Below are 13,689 nucleotides of genomic sequence, written 5' to 3'. Positions count from 1 at the left end.
TAATGCAAAACGGATTAGGCATTTGAAGAGAGGTTTTCATTTTCCACTGATGTACTTGGCATTCATTCAAAGGCAGTGTACTGGACCTCTAACCATTGTCTGATTCAGGATGTCGAATTCTCTGTATCATCCTATTTACACTGAAAGAGATATATACAGCTTTTATTTTTCATTTTTGCATTGTATTGCATCCAATGTCTCTTTTTTAACTAGATCACTAGATTTTGGGGGTGGGGGGGGGGAGGAGTTGTAGGCAGACTTCCCCTCACACTACAAGAGGTCAGAGCACTCTAAAATTTCTGACATGGGCCCCTTCTATAAATTGTAAGTTGATTCTGTTCACACTTATGTTTAGCATGTTACCTGTGCAGATTCTTTGGGGAGTTTAAACCCGGCACCATATTCCCTGCATCAGTTGTAACATTCCAAACTCCTACTTGCTTTCCTTACAGTTATTTTCCCATTTTTTAAAAAAAAACTTAAAAATAAATTCAGAAAATCCTGGTCCCTATGTAGTATTGGCTTCAGACTTTCTAAGGCATCACAAAGGCTAAGCTGTTCATATGCATGCATACGCACACCATATAAAGGAAAAGCTCAGAGCTGCTTGGCATCTTAACTATTACACAGTTGATAGGAAGCCAACAGTGTGACTATCAACAGGGAGAAGACCTCTGACCAGCTGCCTGCACCCGCCACCCTTCTAGTCGTTGCTTCTCTGTCTTCCACTCCCACACAGTTGTCAGCATATTTGCAGCTATATGCATAAATACAGATACCAGCTGTCTCTTTTAATCTGAGATGAAATCATTAATAGATGTCAGATATATTGCATTGGTCTTTTATGTATCATTTTCATTAATAAGTTCCTTCTTTTTGTGGAGGGTGGAGTTAATAATCAACCATCAATAATTCAGAAATACAAGTTCACCTTTAGAGTAACACAGTGCCTCTTTACCTGGAATGCCAAATATCTCAGAACTAGTAATTAGTCTTGGACAATGCTGTGTAGCAGAAATAGCAATAGATTAATACTGTATGCAGGGACAGATAAATAGGAATGTATGGCAAGCCAGAATTAAGTTAGCTAGTTGCAAAATATTCAGTGGCTGTAATCAAAGTGTCAGAATCTAACTTCTCTTCTAGTGGTGAATTCAAGACTTTAAAGAGGGTCTTGCATACTGGTTCTGTGAATACAGCATTGTGGGGTTCTATGATTGCCCCTCAAGTATTTCCAGATAAAATTTGATCTAAGTAGAGAAATATTGTTCAGGTATCCCATACACAGACACATACAAACTTATCCTGGGATCAGAATGTTAGATTAGGTTCATTATTGTACCTGCATCTTAACAAATAATAAAGATTCTGCATCTGGAATTTGGTTAATGTTTTTGATGATGCACAAAACAATCTACTCTTGCATAGCTTTGTGCTTCTGTGACACTAGCAAAAGCAAAGGGAAAAAATGCACCACTCCATAAGTGTTCCACTTAAGCTAAGATCAGAAAATTAACTCAGAAGAGCATATTTTCAAACTAAAAGCCATGACATAAAGTATTCATTTAAAAACACTTCTAAAAAATGCGTGTTGGTATCATTGCTACCATCTTCTGACTCACCACCACCACCGCGTGCATATTTCTTTGCATGGAGGATTTTTTCCCAGGAACTTAGGGTACATATCTAAAGGTGAGATCATAGTGTGGTAGGCACACCCACGCTAGATTTAATTTAGTTGGGCAGGTAAAAATAGTTGTGAAGACTACTCATGACAGCATGAGCTAGCTGGTTCAATTCAAGCCTGCTAGGGATACCAGGTATGTACTCAAGTTGCTAGCCTGCACTAAAATCCATATCACCACCTCTTCATTACTATTGTTACCCATGCTAGCTAGAGTAAACTAATGTGGGTATGCCTATCCATGCTACAATCTCACCTTCATTTGCCATGGAGACATTCTTACAGTTCAGATTGCATTCCTTACAAAACACCGAGCAAGAGTTGAGAAAGTCAGCAACTTCTTCTCGTCTGATGTTTTACTCCAAGCACTGTTCATCACTGAACTTCATCCCACTGGACTCTAGGTTTCTGGTGACCGCTGAGCAAGTTCTGCTCAATATAGCAGTTTCTGAACATATTTTGTAGTTATAAAAAAATGTAGATTAATAGAATGTAAGTTCAGGACATTTCAGATGTTCTGAAAGAAGCTTCTGGGTCACCATATGTAAAATAGGGACTATCTGGGTTAAACTGGGATGTTTGGTAACTTTGACCTTAACCAAAAGGAATGGGGAGCCGTAGGTAATGCAGCTGGTTTGCTCATTGTCTGCCTCACACCACTACTGCCCCCAAAATTGAATCACTGAGACCACAGAGAGAAGTTTGACAATAACTTTACCTGTATTGATATTAATGTAATAGAACAGGTAGCTAAGGAAATATTCATAGGTTCCAAGGCCAGAAGACCAATGGTTATCAACTAGGCTGACCTGTAAACACAGGCCATAGAACTTCTCCAACATAATTCCTAGACCAGATCTTTTAGAAGAACATCCACTCTTGATTTTAAAATGATCAGTGATGGAAAATCCACCCTGGTTAATTATTCTCACTGTTAAAATTTTATGCCTTATTTCCAGTCTGAATTTGTCAACTTCAACTTCCAGTCACTGGATTGTGTTATACCTTTCTCTGATAGATTGAAGAGCCCATTATTAAATATTTTTTCCCCATGTAGATACATATAGACTGTAACCAAGTCACTAAACCTTCTCTTTGTTAAACTATCTAGATTGAGCTCCTTGAGTCTGTCACTATAAGGCATGCTTCTAATCCTTCATACATGGATTTCATCACATGTATGAATGGCAATCCTAAACCTGGGAATTCTGACCTAGCTACATAGGAGCTAAAGCAGAATTCCTGTGCGGGTCCCTATTGGTAGGTATATCGGTTAATGCACACTTCTAGATGTATATGGATGAGATACTTTAGTCTCATTTTTCCATCATTAAAAGAGTCTATTGTTCAGATTCAACATTTGTGTCTTGGCACCTGTGTTCCATCTAAGGCCCAGGCTTACTCTACTATTAGAAAGCTTAGGCCCATACTAGGGCAATAGGATTAGCATGACTGGATCAGACCATTTGTCCCATCTAGTTCAGTATCTACCCTTGGCAACCGCTCAGCATTGCTTTAGAGGAAGGTAGAAACTCTCCATAATGCACCTACAACACCTAATGTGCTATGCTGTAGATGGGGAAAGGGAATAAATTCTCCAAGCCTCTCAGGTGATCAGTTTATGCCCTTACACGTGATTTGATTATCCTTATCTCACCTCATGTAACTACAAATGTTATTGGCAGTGATAAAATTATCCAGCTTTATCACACCATATGGTACTGAATATGTCAGCCATTCATTTTTTCGTTTCAACTCATCGTCAAATGGCTTTCACTAAAACAGGTGATGGCCTTTTACATTCAGTGGCAGCTCAGGACGCCGAAGTCACCTGTTTAGGAGTAGAACAGTTTTCATATCTGTAGATGAGACTCTCTCTTGAATATTTTATCTTCCTCATCAGCCCAAGCACTCCTTTCTGCCTGTGTTCTTCATATAGGAATAATTCATGCTGTCCCCTCTCTGGTCTTCCTGCCATTGCACCTGTGAGGCGATAGATGGGCAGCACAATGCTATTTGCTCAGGGGAATGCTCAGCAAACATGATAGGATCTGGTTCCTCCTCAGTCAATTGTTGCATCAGGAATCCTAAGGAGAAATACATCTCCATGCTTCAGCCTGATCAACTGCTGCCAAAGGCTTAGTACAGCCAAGACACAATCCCAAGACAGCATGGGCTTTTAGCAGCTTCTCTATCAGTCACAAACTCTTAGAAAGATGCATTTCCTTGTAAGCCATGCTTGAAATTTCTGGACATGAACCATCACAACATTCTGCAGGCAGTGGAATAATTGGGAGAAATAGCTGTTCTCAAAATTGTACTAGACTGCAGCCGCTCAAAATAATTTTGTGAGCCCAAAAAGTTCAGAGTAATTCTGTCTGCCCAAAATTATTGATCTGAATGCTTTATGTAGAGCACAGACTGAACTGATATCAATCTACGCCATAGCAATGTCAAGCAAACATCAGGAACTCAGAATGGGTTGGTTTAGTACAGGGTTATGCCACCTTCGACACAGGGTTTGTGGTGACCCCAGGTGTGCAGCCAAAGGACATGCCCATAGGCAGAGGTCATCCACATAAGGATGATACAGCATTTAGGATGCTAACCAGGGACTTGAAAGACCAAGTTTAGGTTGTCTGCTGTACCACAGACTGACCTTTAGCAAGTCATTGAGGCCCATATCCTCAAAGATATTTAGGCTCCTAACTTTCTGATCTGGGTCTTAGTTGTGATGGGTTGGCCTTTTGGGGTGCCATCATTTGGTCTGGGGTTCCACTGAGCCCATCCGTTCCACCAGCCTGGGCTTCCTCACCCTGTCCTTGCTGTGCCAGGCCCTCAAGCCTTCTCTAGTGCACACAGAGGTAAGGCCACACCCAGCTGCAGAAACAGACTGAAATCAATTCTGTGTGGGAGGATTCATCTTGGGACTTTAGCCAGCACTCATGTGCACACCTCCTTTGGGGTGTAAACCCCAAATTATATGGTCTCACAATGAATACAGAGATATATGTACAGTGTAAGCTCATAAAAATTGCCCCTCAATCCCTCAATGTGGAGAGAGATATACACAGCTTTTTGCCCCCCATATGAATTGCACAAACTGAGTTTTGATATAAATAAGAAATGTTTATTAACTACAAAAGGTAAATTTTAAGTGATTATAAAGGATAGCAAACAGAACAAAGCAGATTTGAGACAATAAAACAAAACACTCAACTTAATTCACAAAAGAAACAGGTTACAACGTGTAATTTCTCACCCTAAATGTTGTTTTAGGCAGGTTGCAGAGTTTCTGCAGTTTAGAGTTCCAGTTATTTCTCTTTACAGACTAGATCTCTGTCTCAGCCTGGACTCAGCCCTTGCCTTTCCCCAGATTAGTTCCTTTATCTCTTCAGGTGCTTTCAGCAGTCTTCATTCTTGGGCAGGGAGGCAATGGAGAAGAGCCCTGATTGACTCATTTCCCAGCCTTAAGTAGGATTTACATAAAACAGGAATCCTTTGTTTCCAGTGGAAAAATACCAGCAGTGTCCAAGGTGGTACTCCGTAACAGGTAACATCATCAGATGACCCTACATTGTCACAGCAACAACCCAGGAAGCTTCTCAGGAAGGTGGGAGATTAGCATCTTCAAAGTTCTCTTGTCCTCCTTAAATGGCTCATTTAGGCTGATTGCCTACTGTCTGGTGGGCATTCCTGCAAGTACACACATAGTTGTAATTGTTACATAGTCAATATTCCCAACTGCAGATACAGAAATGATATATGTATACAAATTGGATAATCACATTCAGCAAATCATAACCTTTCCAATGATACCTTACATGACCCATCTTGCATAAAATATATCTTAATTATGCCATATTCATATCATAACAATATTTCTATGGAGAATATGGGGTGTAGCATCACATTAATCTCTCTGCCTCGGTTTCCCCATCTGTAAAATGGGAATGGTGCTCCCCTATCACAAAGACTGGCTGTGAGGACAAGTACATTAAACAATGTGATGCACTCAGATACTATGGTGAAGGGGGCAATAAGGATCCAAAATAGGAAAGAGCTGCTCAAACCTGCAGGATCTGGCAGAACACTGTAAGACAGTAGAACCAGGAGCACCAACCTTTTCTAGGATGAATCCTTCCTGCCTGGTGCCAGCTGCACATTAGTTCAGTGCTTACAACTTGCACTCCATTGCACCAGCAAAGTTTCCTCAAAGTCCTCATTCCTACAAGCCAAGTACTAGGAGGACAACATCAGAACATGTTTGTGTATGGTAGATGCTTACTAGGAAGCAGGAGAAATATAGGATCACAAGGACCTAGGGATTGTCAACCAGACCCCTGTAGGGAATCTCATTGTCAACTCTATGTCACTGGGGATTTTCCTCCTTACCCCCCTTTTTATGCTTTGAGGCAAGAGAATTAAGAATCCTGGTAATTTTAGTCCTAGCTAGTGTAGTTGAAGATGATATTTTCATTCATATAAGGACAAGAAAGACAAAAGCCTTGAGGTTTTCAGCTAACTATGAACAACGGTTTATTTTTCACTCTGTGAGCACACATATCTAACTTCCAGATAAGGCATCTGTGTGGCATAGTTCACACATTTCCTGTTCTGATAAGAATTAAAACTACCAGTAGATGGTATTCAAGATAAATTGTAATACCTGCACATTGCAGGTCACAAAAAATTGTGTTAACATTCACAAGTTACCAAATTCACAAAATCAAGGTTTACTGGAATGTTTCAGAGAAGCACCAGACAGATTTTGGATGCTCTCCTGAATCGTACCTTAAAGTGTCCAATCCTCTTGCAAGTTTTTGAAATCAATTTTTCGGACACAAGAGCAGGCTCTCTTCCAGTTTCCAGACAATCTGAAAATACCATGTAAACAAGATTCTCAATATTTTTGTGCTACTGCTTTTTAGGTTTGCCTGGAAAAAAGAAATGCAGTGGGAAAGTGCAAGCCCCAGGACTTTAGTGAAATGGGAAAAAAAAACAACCCTTTTAAACCTAAAACATTCTTGTTCAAATTTATTGTGAAGGCCCATGTCAGCTTTTATTTTATTCTAGGTGATTTACCTATTTCTAAAACAGCCCTTATACTTGTCTTTTTGGATTTACATAAGGCAGGCATAGTTGACTCTTCACAGGAGATTCAAGACTTCTCCACTATACAGCATGCTAAATACCAACCCCAGAATGATGGTTTGCCACTTAATTATGACTAATGTATCACATACATTATACACACATTCAAGAAAGTGCAGGAGCATATGGGAATGCTTGTAAGGGACTTGCCGGATCCCAGGAGATCCATTTTTCATGGAAGACTCCTGAAGCTGATATAAATTTCTCTATAGACTCTATTGTAAGTGGACATCATGGTATGAAATATTTGTTTTTCTTATTATATATTAGTACAGGACCTCAGGTGAGCCTGGTACTTATATAGCACTTTGCAATTGTAGAGTACCATATGCACCCTCTTCCCCAGCCCTTTTAAGAATTATTTAGCGATATGCTCACAAGATACAGCAGTGTTCTTAAATTCCAACAGGGACATATTTTCCTATGAAGGCTAGAGAATCAGACATTTTATTGCTTATGCAGGCAGAGTTGGCAGGTGGTGGGAGGGGCAGTAAGTCAGTCCCCCGTAGCAAAACCTGCAGCAATTTTGCAGGATACTGGCATTGTTACTTGTGGTTAGGTGGTCGGCTGCGGGCGTGTGTTGTCTCTGCGTGCTGCACTGGCTCTGGTCAGACAGCCTGTACAGCAGGCTCTGATCAAACTGCCCAATAAGACCACCAGACTTGGTTTAGTCGTGAAGGCACCCAGCCAGGTTTATTGCTGACGAAGCACAGTGCTAATGCCCTGGCTCAATGGTTACAGATACACTAACACATGTATGCCCGTGACAATGGATGCAGCTCAGTCAGTGGTGGGCCTCTCCACTGCCCCCTCAGCTGGACAAAGACACACCCTCTCAGATACATCTTTATACACCAATACAAACAAGTTACGTATCACCCTTGACGTATCAGGGTGCCACCCTCTAACGTATCAGGGCGCCACCCATTGCCTTGTACCTATAGGTTCAATCAAAACATCTTTATTCATCATGCGGTCATCCTGACCTTATCCTTAAGATGGGTCAGAATGTTCCTGCTATCTTTGGGGAATGTGTTTATCGGGGTGTTCTGGTACCACCCTTCCGAAATGTGCTTGCATGAGTGCTTTATGCCTAGCACCTCTTAGGAATATGTGTTTTTGCAGTATCAGCCCTATGCTTGCCAAATTCTGTGACCAGGGCCTGCCTCTTCCTCACAACTTAACTTTGCTTTATATCAGCAAATTTTTGACTAGTTTAGCCCAGGCCTCATACCAGGCCTCCGATTTGTGTGCTTGTGTTTCAGGCCCTCTTCCTACTACATTACTGTCAAGTCATCTAACCCACTTTTCTTCTTCTCTTTGTTGTTTTATCAGTTTCTTATCAAAAACTTCCCTTCGACAGTGCTCACTTGGTGCTACAGACAGAGGAGCTTGAGTAGTAGCATTTTGACACCAGAAGCCCCTCAGCCAGTCATCATTTACTCCCTCCAACAACCCTAACCTTAAGCCCTAAGCCTTCTGCCTGCCTTAGTGTCAATGGGTGCTGTCCCAGAGCAACTCTGACTTCTTCCCTGTGGCTTGAGGTAGCTCTGCAGGCAGTTTGCTCTCTGTTCCTTCTGACTTCGTTGCAATGGCTTACTCTCATACCAGAATACTAAAAATAAAATTCCCCGTTTTGTGGGTGTGATGCTAGCAGACCAGGTGCCAGCTCATGCCAACGCCCCTAGACCTCAACTAACACTGAAAAATTCATAGCTGGAAACCAGCCTGGCTCACCTGTGCGTAAGCATTGTTAAAATAGACGTTAGGTTTATAAGAATATATTCAGACTTTATGAAATGCATGTAGGATGCTGCATGTAGTAATCTCACTTATAACATCTGTAACCCATGATATAAGGTTATATTGAGTGTTTGCATTATAAACCTCTGTAAATGTTTAAGTCAAACAAACAAGAAAGGAGTATTAACTGATGTAAAATGCTGGCCTCCTACAGAAGGGGTTAGGTCCTGCCCACCAAGAAGGCCCACTGAAACCAAACGAACCATTGTGAAACATCAAAGAACAAAGAGTTTGTTAATTGTTCCCCCCATACCCATGAAGAGGAGTGCATGTGGATTCATCCCATCAGCCTGAACTCTGGAGGACGGGAATAAAAATCCAGGACAGGAAGAAACTGTATCTCTGTCCTGCTTGGACTTTAGGAGGGCAGGATTTCTAAGCATAAGCAAGGGATCCCCAGCTGCTTAAACTGGCTTATCCCTACAGGATGTAATAAACAAGCTCAATATATCAGCCTCTATTGCCTTTTGGAACCTAAGATTATAACTCATGTTATAAAGATGAGTGTGTGTTTACCTGCTTAACCTTGTAAACAACTCATATTTCTTTTTCTTAGTTAATAAATCTTCAGTTAATTTATTATACAAGCATTGTCTTTGGTATAGGATCTAAGGTGCAATTGGCTTTGGGTAAGTGATTGGCCCTTTAGGTCTGGAAGTAACCTGAATATTGTGATTTTGGAGGTCAGGGACCATCTATCACAAAGACAGGCTAGCCTGGGTGGCAAGATAGTCCAGAATGCCCAAGAGGACTGTCTGTGACTCCATGTAAAGGTTGTAATAGAGCTTGAGGAGTTCACACTTGCTACTTGGTTGGTGAAGTCTCAATACAGAACTCACAACCAGTTTGGGTTTTTTGCCCTGGTTTGTAGCAGTCTGCCCAGTCGTTGATACTCGCGCTCCTGAGCCACTCTAACACCTGACTCTACCCTTGTGTTATGCCAAGAGGAACTGGTGACTGCATGGGTCCACAAACTTCTGACACTGGATGCGAACACGCCCTTCAGTTACCATAACAACTGTCAGGATAAGTTCATTCTAAGACCCACAGCTAAGACAAAAGGGGTTGTGAACCCACCCAGAAGTTTTGGACCGAGTGGGTGGGGGGAAGGGTTTGCTGAGGGGTATGCATGTAGGGAAAACACACAGAAACAGAGAGACAGACAGACACTCAGGGGCACAGCAAGAAAGCCACACAGACAGCTTGAAGGAGCAGCTGAAAGCACAGTGTATGATCCTGGAAGAACCCAGGGAGAGGTTTTTGAGTTAAGGATGCTGGCTGACAAGCAGCTTGGGCCTGTCAGCAAAAGAAGCTGTTTCCCACTATTTGAGTACTTCTGTGTTCAGAGACACAGAACTTTGTATATTCTTTGTAAATAAACAAAACAAAGAAATGCCTGTCACCAATTTCTCTTCTTAATGGGAACAACTTACTAGATTGGAATTTTTGGTTAGCCGCTTGGATCAAAAGGGCAAATACCTTCCCTAGACCTTTGTCCGCTCTAAACGTCCGGGGAGCCTTAAAGAGACACACCATGGAACGGGGTTGACAGACCTCTACACCCCTTAAAGGGGCAGTCGCCCTCTTACACTTGGTCATCTCCCAGACCAATAGTATCCATTTGTGCTGCAGATGAATCTTTCTACCTGCAGCGCCAAAGGGGCGCTGTTTAGATGAGTTGATGGTTTTGACTGGGCAAAGGTAAAGTGATATTGCCTCAGCCAGACATAGTAAGGAGGGAGCCACAGAGCAAATCTTCTTCCTTCTCACCCCCACTCAGCCAATATAGCGCCTGATCTAAGGCGACCACTGCTATTCCAGCACTGAACGCCTGCGGGTCTCTCCACCAATTCTGTCAAAGCACCTCAGTCCTGACCTGCAGTTTCATTTGCTGACTCATTTCAACCAATGGAATTGAAGTATGCAAATGACGCGGAGGGAGGGAGTGATGACTGGCTGAATTACCTCTGACATCACAATGTTCCTGCAGCAGCAAATAGTAACTGTGTGGAAATCCAGCCTCTTCAGTTTTCCCGAGTTTTACCCTAATCAATTGGGTTCTTCCCACCAATGCATGGAACATGCCCTGAAATTTGGAATTGATCAGACAGTTTTCAAAAGTTATTTCATTAGAGACACACAGATAAATGCCACAGAGTTTCATGTTAGACCTCACTTCACTTGGCCAAGAAATGGTTATAAAACATACTTGGTTTAGGGCTCATTCCATAAAAATATTGATAGAGAATTGCTCATATTAGGTCTGAGCTGTGTAACAAGTGAGTTGGGCTATACAGTTTCCTAAATAATCACACAACAGGTTTTCGGCTTTGGAATTACTTGTAAAACAATCCAGAACTGCCGTAATAATCAAATGTTTCTCTAATTTTAGTTGTGATTCATTTAAAAAACCCAAACTCCTCTTACCTGAATTCATTTTCTATTTGAAAGCCAGACTCACTTGTTATTAGCTATTCTCCTTGCTATCACTATCAGTAAATTATTAAACAGCTGATCAGGCTTTGTTTTAAAATGATTCTTTCATGATGCACACTAATATATTTACCATGAATACTAAATGTTTCTGAGACCTCTAAGGACATATGAATGATTCCTAATCAGTACTTTTAGCAAAAAGCCTATGTAATTAGCCTCAGGAATTTGATGTGAATCACAGCTACTGGTAAAAAGAAAAGGAGGACTTGTGGCACCTTAGAGACTAACCAATTTATTTGAGCATGAGCTTTCGTGAGCTACAGCTCACTTCATCAGCTACTGGTGAAATTTCTGTATCATTTGCATAGGGTCATTTTTAAAAAATGAAATTAAGCAGTTGGAAGTCTCTCAGGCCTCCAGCCACTTGATGGTGTGATCATCATACTTTCCCCTTTTTAAACGAAGCACTCACATTCTCTTTCAGCACTCTACTTTGCATATCCACCTACCTGTCCTTTGCACTAATATAGCACCTTCCCTCTAAACTTAAAGCCATTGACATACATTAATGCCCTTATGCTCACAATAACCCTGCCTGGGAGACTATAAGTACTGTTATCTCCTTCTCAAAGATGGGGAAACAGAGAGAAAGAGGTTAAGTGACTTGTCCATGGTCACCAATGAAGTATGTGGCAGAGCTGAAAATATTCCCAAGATCTCTCAGTGTCCCATTCCATGAGATTGTGGTTATAATGAAAGCATGACAACTGCAGTTATTACAGTGCTATTAATTCTTCCCCAATCCCACACAAACCACTGACCACACTTATAGTTCTCCCTTCTTCTAAAGACATAAAGACCAGCAGATCCAAGCTAATTTGAAATATTTTGCCTCGGTTTGAATTGTCCACAAGCAACTGACGATTTTCAGGATTTTGTTCTTTTAAATTATTCAGTGAGTGATTCCTATCAATAACAGTTCTGCAGGTTGTTTGAGAGCAGCTTGTTGTGAGTCTTGGATATCTGAAGTTCAACTCCGTTGGTTAGTTTTAATTGCATATAGGTCACAGAGTGTGTTTGTTCCTGGATCGGATGGACATAATTTGAATCACACAACAGGTATGAATACTTGCTGCCAAGTTCAAAATTTGGTTCTTGCAAATAAACAATTGCTTAAAATTTGCTATTTCTCAGACAACTGCCAGCAACCTAGAATATTTAACGAAACAATAAGCTAGAACAGTCACACCACAATTGCAGTCTTTAATCAGTTTGTTTAAAAATGTCAGCAAATAAAGTTGGATGAATTCTCAAGACTTCCAATAAACGTTAGCAATATGTATATTCCTGTGTGTAGCCTCAGGCTACTCTGCTCTTCAAACCACAAAGGGCTTGAGCCTGCACTAGACAAGTTAATGGGAGTGTTGCCATTGATACCAATGAGTATGGAATGGAGTCCTAATGGGACTCCAGGATACAGAATGTGTCCCCACCTTGGATTTGACCACTGATACTTTGATCCAAAAAGTGACGGTGCTATCATTGAAACTCCAGAAGTAGCCATCAGAAATAGAAAAAATGATACATCCTTTCAGGCTTCCTGCCATAGTGGGCAAGAACACTACACATTAGTGTATCAGGTTTCATAGTAGCAGCCGTGTTACAGCAGTCTGTATTCGCAAAAAGAAAAGGAGGACTTGTGACACCTTAGAGACTAACCAATTTATGTGAGCATAAGCTTTCGTGAACTACAGCTCACTTCATCGGATGCATTCAGTGGAAAATACAGTGGGGAGATTTATATACATAGAGAACATGAAACAATGGGTGTTACCATACATGTGTCGTTCCCTTCCCCCCCCCCCCACTGTTCCTCAGACGTTCTTGTCAACTGCTGGAAATGGCCCACCTTGATTATCACTACAAAAGGTCCCCCCCCCGCCCCACTCTCCTGCTGGTAATAGCTCACCTAAGTGATCACTCTGGTTACAGTGTGTATAGTAACATCCATTGTTTCATGTTCTCTATGTATATAAATCTCCCCACTGTATTTTCCACTGAATGCATCCGATGAAGTGAGCTGTAGCTCACAAAAGCTCATGCTCAAATAAATTTGTTAGTCTCTAAGGTGCCACAAGTCCTCCTTTTCTATTAGTGTATCAGACATTTACATACACACACACACACACACACACACGCCAAAAAACACATACCCTCAGTATTTCCAATTCCAAGCCTTCAGAAATCATGGCAGGCCTCCAAATCATGAGATTATTATTAAAATGATTTTAAGATCAATTTGATTTCTTCTGGATTGAGCTAGAAGCGTATAGAAAGCAAGCACACAAGCTCAGATCCGGGTGTCATGATATGATTCCAGGAGCTGGAGCTTTAACCAAGATACCAAAGAGTGCAAAGAGTCACAATAAAGTCATGAGAATTGCCAATGGGGTACCATAAACCAGTGCCATCATCAAAAAAATCAGGAACTGCCTAGGTCACATTTTCATCTCCTTTACAAAACGATGCAAGTATTGCCTGTGAACATCCAGGCAAGCATAAGAGCAGCAACAGAAGGTGGGGAGTAGGGGTAATGCCTTTTACTTGCTGTA

The sequence above is a fragment of the Caretta caretta genome, chromosome 13 (genome assembly GCF_965140235.1).
Source record: "Caretta caretta isolate rCarCar2 chromosome 13, rCarCar1.hap1, whole genome shotgun sequence".
Taxonomy (NCBI): Eukaryota; Metazoa; Chordata; order Testudines; family Cheloniidae; genus Caretta; species Caretta caretta.
This window is presented reverse-complemented; position numbering follows the sequence as displayed.